The 20338-nt window shown below is 40.4% G+C and overlaps 1 long non-coding RNA gene across 1 annotated transcript; it reads left to right on the top strand.

The window, feature by feature from the left end:
- Positions 1–159: 159 nt before the first annotated feature.
- LOC122240291 lies at positions 160–14078 on the top strand. The gene is made up of 3 exons (XR_006219774.1): positions 160–273; positions 10601–11041; positions 13953–14078. It is a non-coding gene; the product is annotated as an uncharacterized LOC122240291 (long non-coding RNA).
- Positions 14079–20338: the final 6260 nt, after the last annotated feature.

Below are 20338 nucleotides of genomic sequence, written 5' to 3'. Positions count from 1 at the left end.
TTGTTTCCATGCTCCTCAGGTTTATCTGACTCATCTCTGTCTGCAGTCCCAGACAGTGGTGATTTCATCTGCTCAGCTAAGTAAAGCACAGTACCAGGAAATGCTTTGCAACACTAAAAATTGTGACCTATTGGCTAGACTTTCTCCTCTTTGCAGACAAACAGCTCTGCCTCGTGGGTGGGGGCCATCCTGTGCTGGCAGAGTGGAGATCCTTCACCAGGGCTCCTGGAGCGTGTCTGTGATGACAGCTGGGACCTAAGTGATGCACACGTGGTATGCAGACAACTGGGATATAGAGTGGCCATTAATGCCACCAACTCTGCTCACATGGGAGGGGGAGGGGTGGGGTCAGACCCCATCTGGCTGAATGACCTGAACTACACAGGAAAGGAGCCCCACATTGGAAGCGCCCTTCCCGGGGCTGGGGACAGCACGACTGCAGGCACAAGGAAGACACGGGGGTCATCTACTCAGGTCTGCCCACAAGCCTTGCATCCTGCTGCAAACACACACACACACACACACACACAGGGCACAGTGGCAAAGTGGAGTGAAAAATTTACTGATCTGAGAGTATAGAGAACTTGATTTTAACCCTGTTCTTAAACTTTCCTAATACCCTTGGCTATTTCCTTCCTCCCTTCCTTCCTTCCTTTCTCTCCCTCCCTCTCCCTTCCTCCCTTCTTTCCTCCCTTCTTCCCTCCCTCCCTTCTTCCTTTCTTCCTTCCTTCCTTCCTTCCTTCCTTCCTTCCTTCCCTTTTTTGGTGTCATTTAGGAGAGGAGTGTTGGTCTTAGAATAAGAGAAGGTTAGATCCAAAGAAAGGGACCTTTCATTCCATCTACTCTGGTGTTAGGAGGCCAAAAGACATTGAGTAACTTGCCGAATAACACAATCTAATAAGTAGTAGAAATGGGATTAACCCCATTTCCTGAATCTGATTTATGTTAGAGAGTAAAACTAAGAAAGTTACATTTTAACTTAATTTTAAGCATAAATATCGTTGGGGAACCCATATGAACCCTGAAATCACACAAGAGCCTTAGTTTCCATCAGATACATTGTGTTAATAATATGTTAAAGTGGTTTATGAAATTTTTTTTTTTTGAGCCCTAATATACTATCTTCAGGGAGGAATTTTTCTAACACTCCAAAAGGAAATATTTAACAGTAGATTCACAGCTTTGAGGCTCTACAACGAAACCGAAAGGGACACTGGTGCTGGGAGACTGGAGGTATTCCACGCCGGGACCTGGGGCAGTGTGGGCCGGAGGAATGTGTCCACGGTCACCATGGGGATCGTGTGCCAAGGACGCAGTTATCAGCCACACCCCTTCGTATAAAATGGGCTCTGCTTTCACATGGGAAGATGGTGTTCGGGGCCCTACAATGCTTATCTTCATATGGCAGTGTCCATCTGCCCGGTGGCTCAGTTGGTTGACCAGCTGACTCTTGACTTAGGCTCAGGTGATGATCCCAGGGTTATGGGATCAAGCCCCACATCCAGATCAGCAGTGAGCGTGGACCCTGCTTAGGATTCTCTCTCTCTCTGTCTCTCTCTCTCTCCTTCTGCCCCTTTCCCCTCCTCACATGTTCTCTCGCTCTAAAAAAATAAATAAATAGAAATAAAAATAAAAGCTTCAAAAATAAATAACTATTGCTAGTGTTCAGGAGCATTAACTAGTGGTCTTTTTGTACAAAAATATAATTGTAATTATGATTGTGTTTATGAAACGTGGATGATACTATACGTACTTATATATACATATAGAGAATATGGCATCTATGCGTATAATGTGTCGTATCACTCTATCTCATATATATAACATATATGTTTTGACTGGGGGTTCCTTTTTATATGAAACTATGTTGTGAATATATTCTAATTTCACTAAATAGTCTTTGAACAGCACACAATATTTCATCCTGTGGATGTATCTTAACTTAAATAACCATGTGTTTATTGATACTAAGACTATCTCCCTATGTCAAACTAGTATAAATAATGCCATTATAAACATTCCTACCCATTGTGGTGAATCTCTGGTTATATCCAAAAATTATATGTCTAATCCTGTAATGAAGGGGGAAAGTGAATGCACGCTTTCAAGATTCCTTACATATACTACTTAATTGCCCTCACAGAAAACCTGCGTATTAATTTTCATTCTTATGATCAGCGTATAAGGAACCAATTTCATCTCACCCTGCCTACCAACGCCACACACAGAAAAACACACACATGCATATACACACTTTGCCAAATTAAAATTTCACCTCTCTCCACGAAGTTTGAATGGGCTTGATGAGGAGTGAGTGTGAACATTTCTCATGAATATTTTCCAATTGTGGTTCGTATTTTTACGTTCCTTGCTTCTTTCAACTATTTGACGTTTATCATAATAGAAAATGTTTTTCAAAACAACAAGAATATACAGAAAGCAGGAAAAATACAAATATCAGCTATAAGCTCATTATTAGTTGATATTTTTGATGATGTATTACCTAATTGTACGTTCTTTTTTAGTTCTAGTGTAGTTCACGTGCAGCGTTGTGTTAGTTTCTGGTGTCCAATATAGTGATTCAACAATTCTATGCTCACTCAGTACTCATCCACATGAGTGTACTCTTTAATCCCCTTCACCTATTTCACCCATAGCCCACGCACCTCCCCGCTGGTAACCATTAATTTGTTCTCTATAGTTAAGAGTCTGTGCCCTGGTTTGTCTCTTTTTTTTCTTTGTTCCTTTGTTTTGCTTCTCAAATTCCACATATGAGTGAAATCAAATGGTCTGTCTTTGAAATCAAATGTCTTTCTCTGACTGACTTATTTCACTTAGTATTATACCCACTAGATCCATCCATGTTGTTGCAAATGGCAAAATTTCATTCTTTTTTATGGCTGAGTAATATTCCATTCTATTATCTATCTATCTATCATCTATCTATCTATCTATCTATCTATCATCTATCTATCTATCTATCTATCATCTATCTATCATCTATCTACTACATCTTCTTTATCCATTCACCTATCAGTGGACACTTAGGATGCTTCCAGAATTTGGCTATTGTAAATAACCCTGCAGTAAACTAGGGTGCCCATATCTTTTTGAATTTGTGTTTCCCTATTCTTTGGGTAAATACCCAGTAGTGGAATTACTGAATCATATGGTAATTCTATTTTTAATTTTTTTTAAGTTTATCTATTTATTTTGAGAGAGACAGAGAGAGTGCCAGTGGGGGAGAGGCAGAGAGAGAGGGAGACATTTTTTGGCAGGCTCTGAACTGTCAGCACAGAGCCCGATGGGGGGGAGGGGGGGGTTCGAACTGATGAAACTATGAGATCACCCTGGCTTCCTACTTTCTTTACTCCTACTATGGTCTCCCCTTTCCATTCAAAGAGTTCCACTCAAAGAGTCCCCTTTAACATTTCTTATTCATTTTAACCCTTTAACATTTTTTATAGGGCGGGTTTAGTGGTGATAAATTCCTTTAACTTTTGTTTGAAGTGGAAAAAATAACATTGCTACCCCATTAGGTTATGAGAGGTAACTAACCATCTATAGGAAGGGTGGCCAGCACGTAGTAAATGCTAAATAAAGGACTTAATAAAAGTGGAGGAATTGCAAGGGCTCAGCAGAGAGAAAATGAATCTTAGGAACCTGAAGAATTCACTAGCGGAGACGGTAGGGGCCGGGCCGTTTGAATTTGAATTCCTCCCACTGTGCATCCTTCTCAGTTTCATCCAGAAGAAGGGATTCTCTAGAGGAGGACCTATTCCATGAGATGGAAACCTGCCTCTCCAGAGAGGACCCCAACGGGTGGGCACCTCAAGTCTGTGACTCCGGGGCCCTCACTCCATGGGGAGGGTGGGAGGGTGAAGAAACAGGACGGATGGCTGCGAATTCCCGCCTGACAGAGACGTTCCTCTGCCTCCTATACAAACGACTGCGGGTGAAAGGGAAGCAAAAGCAGCAGCGGTTGAAATAAAAGGTGACTCAAAATTAAGAGAATTAGGAAAATCGACTTCAGACAATTACCTCTTCACCCGCTTCATCCTCAGGATCACGTGTAGTCCATGGCAGAGGCACCAAACGGGTTTAAAATGAAAGTCATGCAGTCTCTTCAGATGTAATTCAATCTCTCCAGCCTGTCTTCAGTTTCATTAGCAAGCTGATCAACAACGAACGGTTGTTTTCCAATTTTGCTACGTTTTTACTTTTTAAAACGTGATAACTGGGGCACCTGGGTGGCCCAGTTGGTTGAGCCTCCGACTCTTGATTTTGGCTTGGGTCATGATTTCAAGGTTGTGGAATCAAGCCCCGCATCAGGCCCCAGGCTGAGCATGGAGCCTGCTTGGGGTTCTCTCCCTCTCTCTATGCCCCTCCCTGGCTCACACTCTCTCTGTCTCTCTCAAAACAAATAAATAGGTATTTTTAAAAATTTTGATCACTAACTTCTTTGGATATTGCCTTTATTTGCACATTCATGATTATTTTAAAATGTTTAAAATGACGTATAATATGCATACAAATGTATACGTAACATGCAAAAAACTATTCATTGTTTCATTGGAGAAAACGCTATAGTGGAATTGCTGTACCAACACAATAGACATAGTCGGGCAAGTGATTTTCCAGTAGTTGTAACAAATTTCACTCCTAGAAGTTATGAATGAGAATGTATTTTACTGCCTCTTCTCTGGCACTGAATATTTTCATCCCTTTTATAATTTTGCTAATTCAGTTTTGATAAATAGTATCTCACTGTTATTTTAATTAACAATGTTTCCATTATTAAGGAAATATATTATTTTTTTGCATCTTTACATATTAGCCAAGTTAAGTCTTAAAAGTCTTATGAATTGCCAGTTTTTCCTTTGACATTGATAGTTTAATTTGCAACTGCTATTTTTTTAATATTTTTATTTATTTTTGAAAGAGAGAGAGAAAGAGAGCATGAGCAGGCGAGGGGCAAAGAGAGAGGGAGACACAGAATCTGAAGCAGGCTCCAGGCTCTGAGCTGTCAGCACAGAGCCCGACACAGGGTTCAAACTAGTGAACCATGAGATCATGACCTGAGCTGAAGTCAGATGCTTAACCAACTGAGCCACCCAGGTGTCCCTGCAACTGCTTTTTTTTTTTTTAATGTTTTATTTATTTTTGACAGAGAGAGAGAGAGAGAGAGAGACAGAGCATGAGTGGGGGAGGGGCAGAGAGAGAGGGAGACACAGAATCTGAAGCAGGCTCCAGGCTCTGAGCTGTCAGCCCAGAGCCTGACGCAGGGCTCGAACTTGTGAACCACGAGATTGTGACCCCAGCTGAAGTCGGACGCTCAACCGACTGAGCCACCCAGGCGCCCCTGCAACTGCTATTTTTAATATCAGGACTACTGATCTTTCCTCTACGTTATTTGTTGCATTCAATCTCCCAGTTTGTCATTTGACTTTAAATACTTTAGACAGATTTGTATTGCACTGAAGAAATTTAAGGCTTGGGTACAAAAAATAAAACAGACAGTGATCTTAATCTTTCAATAGCACTCTATATTTCATCTGATTGAAAATGTGGACCCCACTTATCTCTCTAATGGTGGTGGGGTTATTATACTGTGTTAGTTCGCTACAGCTGCCGTTAGAAAGCCACTCTGGATTACTTAAACAGCAGATATTTGTTTCCTCACAGTTGCAGAGTTTGGAGGTCTAAGATCAAAGTGTCAGCAGAGGCGATTTCTTCTGAGGTCTCTTCCCTTGGCTTTTCTCTGTCTCTTCCCATCTTCCTTCTGAACCTTTCTCTGCTCTGGTTTCTTCTTCTTGTAAGGACACCAGTCATATTGGATTAGGGCCCACCTTAATGATCTCATCTTAACTTAATTGTCTTTTGTAGACCATATCTCCAAATATACTCCCATTCTGAGGTATGAGGCATTAGGAGGATTGCAACATGTGAATTTTGTAGGGACATGACTCAGTCCATCACATGCACCTAGTAAAGGAATTGCACCAATGTAGAATATGCTACCTTGAAACTTCCCAGATCTATCCAGTTGTTTTTTGAAGTGATTGTGTTCATTTCCACTTTCGACAGTACAGGAATGCTCCCACCTATTACTCCACGGTTTTATTAATTAGTATCTGATTAGACTGACCTGATCTGCATCTCTGCAGTCTGCCAGAGGGCAAACTGAGTCTTCTTTTGAGAGAAATAATATCATCCAGAGCATCCAAAAATTTTAAAAACGGGGCTCCTGGGTGGCTCAGTTGGTTGAGCGTCCGACTTCGGCTGGGGTCATGATCTCACAGTTTGTGGGTTCAAGCCCCACATCGGGCTCTGTGCTAACAGCTCAGAGCCTGGAGCCTGCTTCAGATTCTGTCTCCCTCTCTCTGCCCCTCCCCCGCTCATGCTCTGTCTCTCTCTCTCTCTCTCTCTCTCTGTCAAAAATAAACATTAAAAAAAATTTTTAAACACAATATTCAGTATTTAAAAACAAACAAACAAACAAAACACCACCAGGCATACCAAGGAATAAGACCATACGTAAAAAAATGCCAAAGAATGAAAACCAAAGTGGACCCAGATACTGGGGTTATCAGTTAGGTATTTTAAAGTAATTATGATTAATGAATTCAAGAAAAAAGCTGTCCAGGTAGAGAATTTCACCACAAAATGGGAAGCTATGAATAAAAATGAAATAGAAATTCTATGATAAATATAAAACTGAAATTAAGAATGCAATAGGTGGGGCGCCTGGGTGGCTCAGTCGGTTAAGCATCCTACCCTTGATCTCGGGTCAGGTCATAATCTCACAGTTCATGAGTTCAAGGCCGGCATCAGTTGTTGGTGCAGAACCTGCTTGGGATTCTGTCTCTCCTTCTCTCTGCCCCTCCCCTACTGGTATGCTCTCTCTCTCTCTCTCTCTCTCAAAATAAATAAATAAACTTAAAAAAATAAGAAAGGGGGCACCTAGGTGGCTCAGTCGGTTAAGCATCTGACTACAGCTCAGGTCATGATCTCACAGTTCGTGGGTTCGAGCCCTGTGTCAGGCAATGTGCTGACAGCTTGGAGCCTGGAGCCTGCTTCTGATTCTGTGTCTCCCTCTCTCTCTGCCCTTCCCCTGCTCACACTCTGTCTCTCTCTGTCTCTCAAAACTAAATAAATGTAAAAAAAAAAAAATTGACAAAAAATAAGAAAGAATTCAATAGGTAAGTTTAAGAGCAAACTGAATAGAGCTCAAAAGAGAAAGAATGAGCTGTATGATAAACCAATAGATAATAATTAGACTTACGGAAAGCAAAAAAAAAAAAAAAAAAAAAGATGACAATACAGCAAAACACAAGAGAAAAATAAAGTATGATAAAAAGTCTCTAATTAATGTAATCGGTGACAGCAGTTTCAAGCGAGATACAGCCTGTGTCTCCTGCTGATGACAACTAATACCTCTGAGCAAACATAAAAAAAACCAACCACTCACCTCAGACCCATCGGAATGGCTACTACTAAATAAATAAACAAGCAAATAGATAGAAAATAACAAGTGTTGGCAGACATGGAGAAAATGGAAACCAATGCATTGCTTATGGGAATGTAACATGATAGAGCCACTATGGAATATACTATGCTAGCTCCTCAAAAAATTTGAAACAGACCTACCGGATGCTCCAGCAATCCCCCTGCTGGGGATACGCCCAAAAGAACCAAAAGCAGGTCTCCGAGGGGTACTTGTACTCTCATGTTCATAGCAGCATTTTTCACAGCAACGAAAACATGGAAGTCACCCACGCGTTCATCAGCGGATGAATGGATCAGCAAACCGCGGTACGTAAATACAACAGAATGTAGTTCAGCCCTAAAAAGGAAGTAAACTCTGACGAGCTACAACATGGGTGACACTTGAGGACCCTGTGCTAAGTGAAGTCAACCATGAAAAGACATCCTATTTGATTCTGTTTCCATGAGGTACCTAGAGGAGTCCAAATCATGGCAACAGAAGACAGAATGGCGGTTACCAGGGGTGTGGGAGACCAGGAACGGGAAGTAATTGTTTAGTGGCTACAGAGTTTCACTTTCCAAGATGAAAAGACTTCTGGAGATAGATGGTGGTAATAGTTGCACAACTGTCTGGATGCACTTAATACCATTGAACTGTACATTCAAAAATGGCAAAGATGTCAAAAAGAAAAATTAAAAAAAAAAAACCACAAACAAACCTTAGGACTCTATGACTCCATAAAGTAAATAATAGATTGAGGAGGATTTTCTTTATTTTTTTAAGTTTTTATTTACTCATTTTGAGAGAGGGGGAGAGAAAGAGAGAGAGAGAACATATGTAAGTGAGGGAAGGGCAGAGAGAGGGGGGGTCGGGGAGAGGGAGAATCCCAAGCAGGTGCCCCTAACTTCTAGCCCACCTTTCTGGCCGGAGGACCAAGGAAGGGAGAACCAGGAAGCATGGAGGAATCCTTTGGGGTTTTTCTTTTTTGCTCTCCTGCCCCTGCCCTTAAGGCAGTTTTAGGGCATATCTATGACAGTGTTATTGATTTCTAGTATTTCTTTTTTAATTTTTCTTGTCATTCCCTCTCTGCTTACATTATCCATACGCTCTTACAGGTTGTCCATGTTCTTCATTTGAGTCATTAGCATGTTAATCACAGTTATTTTTTTTAATTTTTTTAATATTTATTTATTGTTTTGAGAGACCGAGCATGGGGGCGGGCGGGGCAGAGAGAGAGGGAGACACAGAATCTGAAGCAGCCTCCATCTGAGCTGTCAGCACAGAGCCCAACCCGGGGCTCAAACCCAAGAACCCTGAGCCAAAGTCAGATGCTCAACCAACTGAGCCACCCAGACGCCCCATAGTTATTTTAAATTCCTGGCCTAATCATTCTAATCTCTCTGCCACAATTTGAGTCTCATTCTGATGCTGGCTCTGTCTCTTCTTTTTTTTTAAGATTTGTTTTTTTTTTATTTTGAGAGAGGGAGAGAACATGAGCAGGGGAGAGGGGAAGAGAGAGAAGGAGAGAGTGAGAGGAGAGAGAGAGAGAGAGAAGAGAGAGAGAGAGAGAGAGAGAGAGAGAGAGAGAGAGAGAGAGAGAGACTCAAGTGGGTTCCATGCTCGGCAAGGAGCCCGAAACAGGGCTCAATCCCATAGCCCTTGCGATCATGACCTGAGCCAAAATCAAGAATCTGATGCATAACCAACTGAGCCACCCAGGCGCCCCTTGCTCAGTCTCTTCAAACAGTAGTTTTATTTTTCAGTGTACTTTGTAATCTTTTCTTGAGAGCCAGACGCGATGCGCTGGGTAAAAGGAATTGAGGTAAATAAGCCTTTAGGGTAAGGTTTGATGTTTATCTGGCTGGGAGTTACACTGTTTGCTATAAGCGATAGGTGCCAGAGGCTAAAATTTCCAGTGGTGTTTTTGTCTCCCATGTTGTCTTTGGGGTTCCCTAGTGACTTCTTCATTAATAATGTCTCAGATGTGCCGTTCTTTCTGTGGTAATCCCATTAGTATATAGCAGCCCATTGATGTGGTGGTGAGGTGTTGGGGGAGGCGAAGCATTCTGCAGGCGTGTTGCTTGATCTCAATGTTTTAGTAAGCCCGTGCTCCCTGGCCGTGACCTTCACCTCTGTCTTCCCTTCTTAGGGGAAGGAGACAGGAAGGCCAGAAGGGGCTGAGGTTGAATATTCCCCTTCCCTCAGGTCTTTTAGGCTGTGGTAAAATCCCAGCCCTTCAGGCTCGGATTAAATAGTTTCCCTCGAGGGCAGACCTTGTGTAAGTAAGTGAGTAAATCAATCAAACATTCAGTCAGCCAAGCAACCAACCAGAATGCTCTGGGTGTCTTTCCAAATGGCCGCTTTTCTCTTTTTTCCTGCTGGAATCGCAAGGGGATTTTTCTCCAGTCTTCACTGTGAGAACCTGGCACAGGTCCCAACGGCAAAACTCACAAAAGTGTGGGACCCCTGAGGTTTTTACATTCCAGTTGGTCCACACTGAGCCTCCAGCAATTTGCCCGTAGCGGCTGAGGCTGAGACGTTTCTTAACCGTTACTGGTCCCACAGAGCTTTCTGCTCTTGGGCTTCCGTTCCAGTAAGTTGTGCTCTGTCTCTGCCTGCCGCTCTCTAATTTGGGGAGCAGCAGTTTGCCCGGTGACCTCAATTCTCCAGCAAATCTAAGAAAAGTTGCTGGTTTTCAGTTTGTTCAGCTTTTGTTCTTGCTGTGTGGCTAGGAATGATGGTTTCCAGGCTTCTTACACGCAAGACGGGAAACCGAAGTTCAGACGGTCACTCCTAATAGATCCAGTCACAGGCAGCCTTATTGAGTCACCAGATTTCTCCATCCGTGGACAATGTTCCATTGCTCTCAATTCTGCTATGAATGGGGCTGTGGTGTGTGTGTGTGTGTGTGTGTGTGTGTGTGTTACAGTTCTAGGCCTTTAAGATATTGGGAGCAAGTCTGATCATCTAATTATAAATGCATTTTTAGTGATGATACCTCAATGGCTTACCCGTCTAAATTTCATAATTAAATGTTTTCACTCAAAACAGTAACTGAGCTTGCTTTTCAAGGAATGTGATAACATTCCTTGCTCTATTGTATTTTCCCAGCTGCTCAAAGACTCCACCTGACAGCTCTTCCCTCCGCAGGGAGGTGGTCTCCTACTGGATAATACAGAGGAGCTGGCCTTCTGTTAGCGGCACCCGCACCCATGATCGTGAAGGTGCTGGCCACATCACACTGCTGGATGTTCCTTCTGCCTTGGAAACCACGAAACGACTGTGGGCTTCCAAAGCCCGCGCGGCAAGTTGAGAAGCTTTACTCAGCCACTGAAACGCAACACACACAGATCTACCCTCACAGAATTCAGCGTACCTCTTTTCTATCTTTATGGCTCACATCCGCAGTCTGTTCAGCACTCCAAGTTTCCTCCTGGAAAAGGTTACGGGTGATGAGACAGTTGTTCTAACAGAAAGAAAGCTTACAGAATGTATCAGGACTCTTTCTGAGCATTGGCTGAAGCTGTGGATAGTCTATCATTGAGGAGAAGGGTAATTAGATCTCAGCTTCCGATACGGCTCATTAATATCTTCCGTTCCTAGGATTTCCGCTTATTTTTATTACACAGAGTAGGATATTCACATTTTGTTCTCTTAAGTGCAACCCAGATTCGGTGCATTAATATTGCCTTTTGTTGTTTTAATCTCCAGGGCCTAGCACATGATACGCACTCAATATTTGTTAAGTGTAGGTGGCTTTGCCTGATGAGAAAACATCAGCATAATAAACAAGCTCCGGAGATTTAGAGAAACATGCACTCATTACATGAAGATGTCATATATATGTGCACGTGTGTATATATATATATATATATATGTGTGTGTGTATATATACGTGTATATATGTGTGTATATATATATATGTATATATATACATATATATGTATATATATATATACACGTGCACATATATATACACATAAATATAAATATAAATAATATAAATATATACACATATACATTTAAAAGTCAATTCTAAGACACCTACCAGTGCCAGAACAAGGAGAAAAAAAAGCCAACTGGGAGTTCTGTCATGAAAAGAGCAATGTTTTCTAAGTCCGAAGATCCTCGCTTATTAGAAATAGAACTCGCTGACAATTTTTGCTAAAATGTCAAGGAATCGGAAGGTTTCATGAGATCTGATCACTCACTGACTGCACCCAGAGAGTAGAGTGAATGGGCCAGGCACAATGGAGAAGGGAATTGAACTTGTAGAAGTCACAGCACTAGAAAGCACAATGCTTTACAAATAGCATTGAGAAAACATTCTAATTCCCAGCATGGGTAAACTAGCAATTCTGAAAAGATTGTTCCTGTGTAATCCAGAGTCAATTCTGAATGCTTTTTTTAAAGTTTATTTTACTTATTTTGAGAGGGGTGGGGTAGGGGTGGAGAGAATCCCAAGTAGGCTCCGTGCTACCTGCACAGAGCCCGATGTGAGGCTCAATCTCAAGAACCACAAGATCATGACCTGAGCTGAAATCAAGAGTCGGGCACTCAACTGACTGGGCCACCCAGGCACCCCTGCATGTTTTTATGGAAATAAATACTAGGATGTGGATATAGGTCATCTCTCTTGATTTTTATTATAGAATATTCAGGTATCACTGGCACAAAACTATTCCAAATTTGACCCAAGCATCCAAGTGAATGAGCTTGCATTTCTTTTTTTTCCTCTCAAAAATATATTTAATTACCAAAATAAGAGGAAAATGTTAGAAAAGTCAGAGGCAAAGTACATGAAAACCATTTCAGTGGTAACTAGCCCAAATATAACACAGTAGTTACTCTTGTGAGTAATACTGGAACTTATTTGTATTTATGGTTGCAACCCCCTTCCTACTCATATGTCATTCCTTAGTTATTGATGATGATATTAATTTCTCTATCTGGAAAAGTTCAGTGAAAAGCTTAAACTAAAATATTCTTTAAACACAGGAGTGCTGGGGAAACTCACTCAAGCACCTGACTCTTGATTTCAGTTCAGATCATGGTCTCAGGGTTCGTGAGTTCAAGCCCCACATCAGGCTCCATGCTGACAGTGCAGAGCCTGCTTCAGATCCTCTGTCTCCCTCTCTCTCAGCCCCTCTCCTGTTCTCTCTCTCTCTCTCTCTTTGAAAGTAAATAAATAAACTTAAAAAATAAAATAAAATAAACATGTACCTTATAATATTTCCATCTATATGATGTAAAGAACAAAAGATTGTCTAGATTATTCTAAACAATTTTTTATAATTAGCAATTTGTATTAGCACAAATTATTCTTTGCAAAAAAATAAATGTTATTTTTAACACACTTAAAATTACGTTTCTATGTTAGAAAACATTTCCCTCAGCAATTCTGTTTATTTTTTTAAGTTTATTTATTTTGAGAGAGAGAGAGAGAGAAAGAGAGAGAGAACAGCTGGGGGAAGGGCAGAGAGGAAGGGGGACAGAGGATCCAAAGTGGGTTCTGTGCTGATAGCAGAGAGCCCAATGAGGGACTCAAACTCACAAACTACAAGATCATGACCTGAGCTGAAGTAGGACGCTTAACCAACTGAGTAATCCAGGCGTCCCTTTGTTTAGTTTATTATTGTGCCTAATCTATCAGTGTGCTAGGGCCACCATAACAAAATACCACGGACCAACGGGTTTAGACAACAGAAATGTATTTTCACACAGTTTTGTAGGCTAGAAGTCTGAGATAAAGGTGTCAGCGTGTTAACTTCTTCTAAAGCCTCTCCTTGGCCCATAGATGCCATCATCTCTCTGTGTCCTCACATGTTCACCTCTTGGTCTGTGGGCGTCTGTACCCTAATCTTCCTACTTTATAAGGATATCGGTCTTATTGGATTAGGGGCCAGTAAATGACCTAATTTTACCTAAGTACCTCTTTAAATCCCTATCTCCAAATATAGGCACATTCTGAGGTACTGGGGGTTAGGACTTTGATATATGAATTTGCAGGGACATGATTCAGCCCATAACCCTTAGCACATCAGTTATCATATGAAACAAAGGGCCACCTTTGCCCTGTCTAAACCTTATTAATCATAAACTTAGCGTTATTAGAGTCCAAACTAAAGACTTTTTAAAGATTAATTTCCAGAAGCATGTCAAAAGCAAAACCACATACAGTTTTACCTTCCTCTTTCACTCTGAGGTTATTTAACTGTTTCTTGTCAAATAAGTTGTTTTTACGTTCTGGGACTCACTAAGGAGACAAGAAGAAAACGCTTAAGATCTGGGCATAGAACGTAATATTAGGATATAACATCAGAGAAATCTGTCCTAAGAATTTAGGAAATCTGATCAATTCTGTGTGTGTGTGTTCGTGTGTGTGCGCGCGTGTGTGTGTGTATCCATATATTCAAGCAGCTTTATTTCGAATAGGAACTTATTGCCTCTTTTATAATTTCAGATCAGCTTCCAAATGTCTCGGAAAGAGACAGTAAATGTTGAGTGAAGAGGAAATCAACTTACCCTATGAAAAGCTGGTCCAAACAATAGTTACTGAGCAATAAAAGAACGGCTAAATTGATAAAGACTGGTGATAATAAAAGTTAATTTTCATGTATCGCTGTTACGGACTTAATGTTTCTCACCCTCTCTTCCCACCCCACCATATTCATATATTGAAATCTTAACACCCAACATGGTGGCATTAGGGCCTTTGGGAAGGAATCACTGCCCTTATAAATGGGATCGCAGAGAGCTCTCTCACTCTCTTTTCACCGTGTGAGCCTACAGTGAGAAGTTGGCCATCCACACCCTGAAAGAAGGCCTTCACCAGAACCCCATCATATTCTGACACTCTGATCTCAGACTTCCAGCCTCCAGGACTTGAAAAGTAAATTTCTCTCTTTACAAGCCACCCAGTCTATGGTATTCTGATATAGGAGTCTGAACTAAGACACCACTAAGACTTCTGTAATAAACTAAACAATTAGAAACATTATCTGAGAATGTGGAAAACACCATTTTCTTTTTTCTTTTTAAATGTTTATTTTTGAGAGAGAGAGAGTGTGTGTGTGTGTGTGTGTGTGTGTGAGCAGGGGAGGGACAGAGAAGGAGACACAGAATCTGAAGCAAGTTGCAGGCTTTTGAGCTGTCAACACAGGGCCCTATGTGGGGCTTGAACTCACAAACACGAGATCATGACCTGAGCCAAAGTCGGATGCCCAACCGACTGAGCCATCCAGGTGCCCCATGAAAACACCATTTTTAAAACTGAATATCAGAATCGTCATCTTTATTTTTATCCCTGTTTGATTTATTCATGATGCCTTTGGTCAATTGGCTTGCTTCTAGTTTAGCTTCCTTGGATATTGAACGTATCTGCCTTTCCATAGGAATTGTAACAAATTATAGCAATAAATACCTGTCTCAAAAGAAAAAGAATTTTGGAAAAATCAATAGGCTTCATGGAGCTCTTATAAGAGATGTAATAGAGAGAAAAGGAAGACCAGGTTATGATACAGGAAATTTTTATTTATTTATTTTTTAAATATAATTTATTGCCAAGTTGGCTAACATACATTGTATAGTGTGCTCTTGGCTTCGGGGTAGAATCCTGTGATTCATCACTTACATACAACACCCAGTGCTCATCCCAACAAGGGCCCTCCTCAATGCCCATCACCCATTTTCCCTTTTCCCTCCCCTTCCCATCAACCCTAAGTTTGTTCTCGCTATTTAAGAGTCTCTTATGGTTTGCCTCCCTCCCTCTCTGTTTGATCTATTTTTTTCCCTTCCCTTCCCCCATGGTCTTCTGTTAACTTTCTCAAGTTCCACATATGAGTGAGGACATATGATATTTGTCTTTCTCTAACTTATTTCACTTAATAATACCCTCCAGTTCCACCCACATTGCTGTAAATGGCTGGATTTCATTCTTTCTCATTGCCAAGTAATATTCCATTGTATATATAAACCACATCTTCTTTATCCATTCATTAGTTGATGGACACTTGGGCTCTTTACATAATTTGGCTATTGTTGAAAGCGCTACTATAAACATTGGGGTACATGTGCCCCTATGCATCAGCACTCCTGTATCCTTTGGGTAAATTCCTAGTAGCGCTGAGTCATAGGGTAATGTTTAATTTTTTGAGGAAACTCCACACTGTTTTCCAGAGTGACTGCACTAGTTTGCATTCCCATCAGCAGTGCAAAAGAGATTCTCTTTCTCTGTATCCTCACCAACATCTGCTATTGCCTGAGTTATTAATTATAGCCATTCTGACAGGTGTGAGGTGGTATCTCAGTGTGGTTTTGATTTGTATTTCCCTGATGATGAGCGATATTGAGCATCTTTTCATGTGTCGGTTGGCCATCTGGATGTCTTCTTTGGAGAAGTGTCTATTCATGTCTTCTGCCCATTTCTTCACTGGATAATTTGTGTTTTGGGTGTTGAGTTTGGTAAGTTCTTTGTAGATTTTGGATACTCATGCTTTATCTGATATGTCGTTTGCAAATATCTTTTCCCATTCTGCCAGTTGCCTTGATAAGGGAAATTTTTAAATCTTTAAGATCCCAAGAAACTTTTGTTCATTTAGGGTCTCTGCTCTCAAGGAGTCGGGGATTTTGTAAATCAGAACATTTGGTCCATGAATGCAATCAGAAAGAATAATTAGCCCTGTTCCAAGAGAAACTTGTTTTGTGAGCTTCTTTTCAAAAGAGAACAAGGCTTTGGTCCCTTAGATTTGATATAAATCCCAGGACCTATCCATGCATTATGTTTGCAGTAAATATTATGAGGAAATGTAGTAGAGTGTTTAAATATTAAAATTTAACCTTGACCTATTAAGATATGTTTAATTAATATTTTGTCCTTCACTAAAAAATTTCCTGTATAAAAGTGCAGAGATATCCCTTTCTCTATTTATGGAAACTTCAGTTCTTTTATTAGAAAATGAATGCATGTTTCATAAAAATATGGAAAATATTAAAAAGACAATAATAAACACTAATAATTCTACCATTCTGAGATAATTACTGTTGATGTTTTAGAATGTTTCTGTCAGTCTTTTATTTATCTTTGTATGGAATATAAGTGAATGTATATTGTTCATCTGTGTAAAATAAAGATGCTTTGTTCTTATGACATTAGTTTTTTTTGAACTTCCATTAAGTCTAGCATAAATCATGTTGTACAGAAGTCATTTTTCCCTTGCTGTTTTTGATTTTCTCGTTGTTTTTCAATAGTTTGGCTTTGATAGGTCAAAGTGAGGATTTCTTCATACATTCCTCTTAATCTTGTCTCTTAATAGGATCAGATCATTAGTGGTCCACCATATTCCATACCTTCTTATAAATAATATGATTTTTAGTAGATGTGTCAGCTATAATTCTCAGCCTTTTTTATGTGATGATGTGACTGGGGCTCAACCAAGGAATGTGGGCCACCTCTGTGCATCGTACCCGCTGTTTCCCCTTCCATGAGTGAATACAGATGACTGACCACCAAACGGGTGGAGGAGTCACAAGATGGGATGAAGTCCCATTAACCAGCAGAATCAAATAAATCTGTTATGCAAGTGCAAAACAAATCAATTTTGTTTTTAAGCATTATACATTTTTTGGCTCTCTGTGATCCAATAGTTTTCAGGTAAACTAACCAGTGAGTGAAAAAGGAGTGTCTGAGAAAGAGGAAGGATACAAGTCATTTATAGGGAAAGACCAAACAGGAAAAGGAATAGTGAACACGTGGCATGAAATTGAGTAAAGGACTACAGTGCTTTAATAGTAAAAACTATAGGGGCACCTGAGTGGCTCAGTTGGTTAAGCATCTGACTCAGTTTCAGCTCAGGTCATGATCTTGTAGTTCATGAGATCAAGCCCCGCATCGGGCTCTGTGTTGATGGTGCAGAGCCTGCTTGGGATTTTCTCTCTCCCTCTCTCTTTCTTTCTCTCTCTCTCTGTCCCTCCCCTACTCATGCTACACACTCTCTCTCTCAAAATAAATAAAGAAACTTAATATCTATCTATCATCTATCTATCTATTGGCACTCCTGGTGCCTAAACCACATGTGAGGTAAAATGAGTCAGATTGTGGTGATATTTGTCTATTGTGTTAAGAATATTTTAAACTCTGGGCCAGCTGTTGTTGTGATATACTAAACAACATGAGCAGAAGAATATAAAGTTACAGTAAAGGCCGGGAAACTCTAACAAAGAAGCCAAAAAATATGGTGACTAGTGAACAAAGAAGTTTATTCTGTCTAAGGGAAATGTGCAGGGGCAAGAGGCGGCCTCTGCTGTATCTAGAATCATGGCTGGAAAAGCTGTTCTCTTTGCTCTAAACAGGGCTTCGGATTGAAGAAGATACCCAAAAAAATGGAAAAATATTCCATGCTCACGGATTGGAATAACAAATATTGTTAAAATGTCCTTACTACCCAAAGCAATCTACATATTCAATGCAATCCCTAACAAAATAACACCAGCATTCTTCACAGAGCCAGAACAAACAATCCTAAAATTTGTATGGAACCAAAAAAATACCCTGAATAGCCAAAGCAATCTTGAAAATGAAAACCAAAGCTGGGGGCATCACAGTCTCGGACTTAAAGATGTATAACAAAGCTCTAATCATCAAGACAGTATGGTGCTGGCACAAGAACAGACACTCAGATCAATGGAACAGAATACAGAACCCAGAAATTAACCCACAAAAGGTATGGCCAATTAATCTTTGACAAAGCAGGAAAGAATATCCAATGGAATAAAGACAAATTTGTCTCTTCAGCAAATGGTGCTGGGAAAACTGGACAGCGACATGCAGAAGAATGAACCAGGACCACTTTCTTACACCACACACAAAAATAAACTCAAAATGGATGAAAGACCTAAACCTAAGACAGGAAGCCATCAAAATCCTCGAGGAGAAAGCAGGCAAAAACCTCTTTGACCTCAGCTGCAGCAACTTCTTACTCAACACATCTCCAGAGGCAAGGGAAACAAAAGCAAAAATGAACTATTGGGACCTCATCAAGATAAAAAGCTTTTGCACAGTGAAGGAAACAATCAGCAAAATTTAAAGGCAACTGACAGAATGGGAAAAGATATTTACAAATGACATATTGGATAAAGGGTTAGTATCCAAAATCTATAAATAACTTATCAAACTCAATACCCAAATAAACAAATAATCCAGTGAAGAAATGGGCAAAAGACATGAATAGACACTTCTCCAAATAAAACATCCAGATGGCCAACCGACACGTGAAAAAATTCTCAACATCACTCATCATCAGGGAAATACAAATCAAAACCACAATGAGATGCCACCTCACCCCTGTCAGAATGGCTAACATTAACAACTTGGGCAACAAAAGATGCTGGCAAGGGTGCGGAGAAAGAGGGTCTCTTTTGCACTGCTGGTGAGAATGCAAACTGGTGCAGCCACTCTGGAAAACAGTATGGAGGTTCCTCAAAAGATTAAAAATAGAACTACCCTACGACCCAGCAATTGCACTATTAGGTATTTATCCAGGGATAAATAAGGTACAGGTGTGCTGTTTCAAAGGGCCACATGCACCCCAATGTTTATTGCAGCGCTATCGACAATAGCCAAAGTATGGAAAGAGCCCAAGTGTGCATCGATGGATGAATGGATAAGGAAGATGTAATATATATATATATATATATATATATATATACACACACATATATGTGTGTGTGTGTAGTATATTATATATGTATAGTATATGTATGTAGTATATATATATGTATATACAATATAGTTACATATATATACACAATGCAGTATTGCTCGGCAATCAAAATGATAAAACCTTGCCATTTGCAACTACATGGATGGAACTAGAAAGTATTATGCTAAGCAACATTAGTCAGAGAAAGACAAAGATCATATGACTTCACTCATATGAGAATTTAAGATACAAAACAGACGAACATAAGGGAAGGGAAGCAAAAATAATATAAAAACAAGGAGGGGGACAAACCATAAGAGACTCTTAAATACAGAGAACAAGCTGAGGATTGCTGGAGGGGTTTTAGGAGGGGGGTTGAGCTAAATGGGCAAGGGGCATTAAGGAAGACACTTGTTGGGATGAGCACTGGGTGTTATACACAGGGGATGAATCCCTGAAATCTACTCCTGAAATCGTTATTGCACTATATGCTAAGTAACTTGGATATTAATTAATTAATTAATTAATTAAACAGGGCTTCTAAGGTGACCTCAGTTGGTTCCATTTCCAAGTCAAGGACAGAGAAAACATTTCCCATTTAGCCAATGACATGGATTCAGCATGGATCATTTGTTAGCATTCTACTGGTTCAGTCACTACAGCAACAGCTACTACCACCTGCTATAGCTACTACTTGCTTCCAGGGAAGTTAAGAGACATAGCCTCTTGCTGAAAAGCCATGTGCCCAGGAAGAAGAAAAACACAGATTCGGGGAGCGAGCAAAGAACCTTTGTTCCATGTGCTTCTTAACATGCACCTCTTCAAAATGAGAGAGATTACACCAGGGAATCTTCATTCTTTTTTAGTATGGAAGTTGATCCAATGAATGCCACAGTAAAGAGCACTAAGATAGTTGAGGAAGAGCCAACAGAGACCTTTATGCAGAGAAAGAACATGTTAAAACATGATTTTTAGGCTAAATGGGATGAAATGTGGAACATAGCATGAAAAGGGGACGGATTAGCTCCATAGTCTGAATTGTGACGCAGTTATAATTGCACAGAAGAAAAATATGATGCTCTGGGGGGGCCATAAAGCTTAAGGAAGAATAAGAAAAGCCACAGAAGTTCCTCCCACACACATCTGTGAA

Source organism: Panthera tigris, chromosome B4 (assembly GCF_018350195.1).
Source record: "Panthera tigris isolate Pti1 chromosome B4, P.tigris_Pti1_mat1.1, whole genome shotgun sequence".
NCBI lineage: Eukaryota > Metazoa > Chordata > Mammalia > Carnivora > Felidae > Panthera > Panthera tigris.
Note: the sequence above shows the minus strand (reverse complement) of the source record. Positions and strands in the feature narration are given on the sequence as shown.